Source organism: Cupressus sempervirens, chromosome 11 (genome assembly GCF_028749045.1).
Source record: "Cupressus sempervirens isolate cs-2001-9-10 chromosome 11, ASM2874904v1, whole genome shotgun sequence".
NCBI classification, from domain to species: Eukaryota; Viridiplantae; Streptophyta; class Pinopsida; order Cupressales; family Cupressaceae; genus Cupressus; species Cupressus sempervirens.
Genome location: NC_143128.1, coordinates 289712810 through 289717731, shown reverse-complemented (window position 1 = coordinate 289717731; position 4922 = coordinate 289712810). Strand labels below are relative to the sequence as shown.

Sequence of the window (4922 nt, the reverse complement as noted above, 5' to 3'; positions counted from 1 at the left end):
CTTTTGGTGCAATGGTAAATGGGCCCTACAATTGGTATCAGAGCCTGGTTTTGGCTTGGTCATGGGTTCAAATCTCCTCGGTGCCTTCCCGACCCGCGTAAGCACCTGGTATGCGCGTCGAGGGGGAGATTGTTGGGTGATGCGACGTGCTCCCCTGCCCACAGGTGGTTAATTATGTGGTGTTCCATGTTCACTAACAGTCATGGCTTTTGGTGCAACGGCAAATGGGCCCTACAAGTGGTATCAGAGCCTAGTTTTGGCTTGGTCATGGGTTCAAATCTCCCCGGTGCCTTCCCAACCTGCGTAAGCACCTGGTATGTGCATTGAGGGGGAGATTGTTGGGTGATGCGACGCACTCCCTTGCCCACAGGTGGTTAATTATGTGGTGTTCCATGTTCACTAACAGTCATGGCTTTTGGTGCAATGGCAAATGGGCCCTACAAGTGGTATCAGAGCCTAGTTTTGGCTTGGTCATGGGTTCAAATCTCCCCGGTGCCTTCCTGACCCACGTAAGCACCTGGTATGCGCGTCGAGGGGGAGATTGTTGGGTGATGTGACGCGCTCCCCTGCCCACAGGTGGTTAATTATGTGGTGTTCCATGTTCACTAAAAGTCATGGCTTTTGGTGCAATGGTAAATGGGCCCTACAACTGCCAGCGGTATGACCTCCCTCAAATGTTATCCTACACCTGACGCTTCAACGTCTTTACCTATTTAAACTCCACCTTCTCACACAGCCCTTCCACACTTCATTTTACATTCAATCTTACAAATCTTTCTTCCATTGCTAATAAGTGCCGTTACAAATGGTTGTTTTACATTCTAGAAAGATTGTGATTTCCTTAGTGTTAGTATGTATTGTGGCATTGTCCACTATAGGGGATGTCGTAGGTCGGCCCCGAGTTTTCCCACGGAGGAAGCTTTCTGCCCTGGTGGAAGAAGAGCCCCTTGTTCTGCAATACCACAATGGCCCTCTCCTCACCACATCTCCCGTTCTCAATCTTCATCTCATCCGGTATGGCAATTTCACTTCCGCACAACGTGCCATTGTGGCCGACTTTGTGCAGTCTTTGGGAATGAAAATTGGCAAGCAGGGTTCTTCACCCTGTCTCTACCTGGTGGAAAATGACAAAGGGCTATAGAGGATTTGCCCCTTTCACATTAAACCTGAAAGCTCAACCTTTGACTCGAAGGCTAGAGAAGCAGAAGCTGGACGAATCTTGTTCTCTCGGAAAGTCCCTCAAAAGAAGTGATATTCCCAATCTGGTGGAGGGAGCAATCCAATCCGGAGGTTTGCCTCTGCCTTCAAAGAAGCTTTAAAGCATTAATGGTGAGGTGGACTTGTATTTGGTGCTCACATTCGAGGATGTGATGGTGGAGAACTTTTGCAGCAGCTCGTGCGGATTCCATGACAACAGCAAAGTTAGAGACAGTGAATATGCATACGCGTGGGTGGGGAACTCAGGGAGACAGTGCGCGTGGCTGTTTCATCAGCCAATTTACGGACCACAGAGCACTCCTCTGCTGCCCCCAAATGACGACGTGGGCATCGCCGGGATGATTGTAAGGGGCTGGTGATTCACAAATGAGATCGTGAGGTCGGATGGGCCTGTGTTGCAAAGCTGGGTGCACACAGGTGTGGTGTAGACAAGACATGGGTCGAGCCGAGGTGTAAATGGGACTTTGTCATGTGCTGGGAAAACATGGTTGTGGTTTAGAATCTTGTCCTAGACATGATCTGAGGTGTATGCTTGGGGCTGTGTTGGAGTTGTTCCCTCCAACATAGTTGTGGTGTAGGCACGGTGTGCAACTGAGCCGAGGTGTGATCTTGGGGCTGTGCTATGAGATGTTCCCTCTAGCATAGTTGTGGTGTAGGCGAGGCTTGGAGCCGAGCTGAGGTGTATCCGGGGAGGGTAGTGCCAGTGTGCATGATGGGTGACTTGGAGAGTCAACCTCCCTTAAGAGAGACAAAGCAAAGTAGTCTCTCCCTCTAGTCTTTGGATGAGATAGAGGTGACGCATAGTCATTAGGAGTGAAGTAGAGTAGCTCTTACATTCCATAAATAGGTGAAGTTTGGTGCAATGACTGTGTGGTGTGTCATTGATTGGGTGTGGCACCGAGTGCACATCCAGGGTGCTTGGTTGAGTGGGTTTTCTTTGAGATGTGATCTCAAAGTCCATGGCGAATGGGATACAGCGTTCCAAGTTAGGTTCATGGTGAGCCGTGTCATCAGGTAGATCCGTATCAAGTATCAAAAGAGGTAGTTTTTGGGTATGGCTTAGAGAGGTGAGTCATGGTGGAAGGCTACGAACATGGTTTGTGGTGCATGAGTGAAATGGGGACACAGATGGGTGAAGTGGTTCAAAGGTGAAGCTATGGAGTGGTAACCGAGTTGGCTTAAGAAGTCCAGCATCCAACAAGGGTTGGGTGGATCGTGGAGCTTTGGTGTTGAAGTGGTTCAGAGGTGCTAGTCGAGTTGGCCTTGATAGCCAGCGTCCAACAGGGTTAGGGGATCATGGAGCTAGGGTGTGGAACTCAAGTAGGTTGTGCAATGCAAAGGGGATCTAGAGTGAGTTAGGTGATTGCGTGGATGCATGAAGGGGTTGGTTTGAGTGCATTAGGTGTACGAGAGCAAGAGGGCCACCAACAAGGCATGTAGACATAGACTTGGGTGTCGAGGCAGTCAGGGCTCGATGTGAAGATCCAGGGTTGGCTAAGGTAGTTAGTTGTTCCATGGGGAACAAGGGTTGGGCTTCAGTGGTTCAGTGGGAAGCTAGGGAGACCAACAAGAGGTGGAATGTCATGGAGACATGGTCATGTTAGGATAGCATGAGGAGTTGGACTAAAGGACTCTAGGAAGTTCAGAGAGGTGCCATAAGGGTGTCGAGTATACCGCGGAGGTGTGCGTATGAGCCAGGAAGTTCAGAGAGGTACCGTGGAGGTGTCGAGTATACACTGGGTGTATACGTATTGAGCTAGGAGGTTCAAAGAGGTGTTGAGGTGGTGTCGAGTGTTCTTGAGAAGGATGTGTATGAGCTAGGGAGTACTCATGGGGTCTAAGTCAGCCAGTGTGGATGCAATGTTCAGCAAGGGAGTCTAGGTGGTTCTCGATACCGGGTTGCAGTAGTTCAGCATTGGGCTCGGTGAGTCAAGTGAGTTGAACAAGGGGGAGCTCTGGGAGCTCGGTGCATCCTAGTAGTGGCAAAGTTATCATAGAGGATCAGGAGGTGGTCAAGAGGCTCGGGGGAGTGAGATCACATATAGCCGATGTTGGAGCATGGTGGTCTTATGGGGGACATCATGGCAAAGATATCAGAAGGGCTAAGTAGGGGTCCAGCGTGGAGGTTGAACAAGAGTAGAGCTAGAAGCTCGAGGATGCATGCATGGAGCACCGAAGGAGGAGAACTGGGAATAAGGATGGTTCGGCATGTGCTTCTATTACATGGGAGTGTATGTTTAGGCAATCAGGTGCATGGGCATTTGATGAAGAAAGGGGAGGCGTAGTTTGGGTGAACGAAAATGGTCGCATCTTATGGTGGATCAGAAGTAGGGATCGCCAGTGTTGCGCGAAATTTGGAGATTCTCAAGGAGAAGGCTTAACCTGGGCATAAGCATAAAATCCAATCCCGTGACAATGATAATCAACATTGCCACTATTTTGGCAGGCGCAGTGACGAACCCGTTCAAGTCGGGATACTTCCAGGGAGAAGCCGCCATTTCGTTAGAGGCGGTGTCAGCGTGTCCGGGAATGTATGGAAGCAGAGCTTATCCCAGTTACACCGGTCAAGTGTTGGTGGAAGAGACAACAGGGGTGAGCTACAATGCACACGGTGTCAACAGCCGCACGTTCCTCCTCCTAGCAATGTGGGATCCCGCCTCACGATCCTGCAAGACCTTGGTCTAAACTCACATAAACTGACTTTTAATATTTCTTGTATACAATTATTCTAATAGACTGGAGTCTATTCCTGACCTCCGTCTGTTTACAATTCTTTATTCATTTATTCTTTTGAATTAATAAAATGATAATTTACTCGGCCTTCAATTACTTTTGTTGGTGTCATTGTCACTATTGATATGAATATTTCCATTACTTTTTAAATCAAATGAAGAAAGATTGTAGTTGATGTTCTTTGTGGTATTCTTCTCTGTGATTCGATCTTGTGAAATAGTAATAGTTGATGTTTTTTGTGGTGTTCTTGATTGTGATTCAATCTTGTGAAATAGTAATGAGAATATATTAAGGCAATGTAACCTTTATAAAATATTCTTAAAATAAAATTTAATTATTTTAAGATGGTTAAAAGGTAATTTCATTTTTAGATTTTTATAGAAGACATCCCTCTCAAGTCATTTTTACATCTTATTTTGTTAATACAAAATATCACTTCAAAAATATTTTTTTCTTCTTCAAGCGTAGGTTTGATTTAAGAAGCCAAAAAGTATACCAAGGTATGTTCAACTATGTTTTACTTATGATTTCATGATGATTTGTCATGTTACAACATCAACACATGAAGTAGTTTGTTAAGAATATTGACTGATCAATTGAGGGCATCATTAACACATATACAAAGGGTGTTTGTCTTTCAACCAAATGGATTGGAAGAGCTTTGGAAGGAAACACACCTAGGAAGGTCTCAATATATTCTCCTAGAAAGTATAAACGTAAACAATAAAGATACATTCGGGATGAATTAGCAAATTATAAGAAGTATGAAATATACCAAGTAATTGCAAACCCTTGTCAATTTAAATATACTAACAAAGAAAGTTTAATTAGATATGTTGTCATAACATAAAAGTAAAAACTATTTCACATACATAAATATGCATCTTTACTTTTACCAAATCCAATAATCACTAGACCTATGTCTATTAAAAAGAAAAGTAATTAGTCGATGTTATGAAACATTGGAGCAT

General features: G+C 45.4%; 1 pseudogene; it reads left to right on the top strand.

The window, feature by feature from the left end:
* Window positions 1-805: 805 nt before the first annotated feature.
* Window positions 806-3903, top strand: LOC149529252 (protein EXORDIUM-like 2; annotated as a pseudogene).
* The last annotated feature ends 1019 nt before the right edge of the window (window positions 3904-4922 follow it).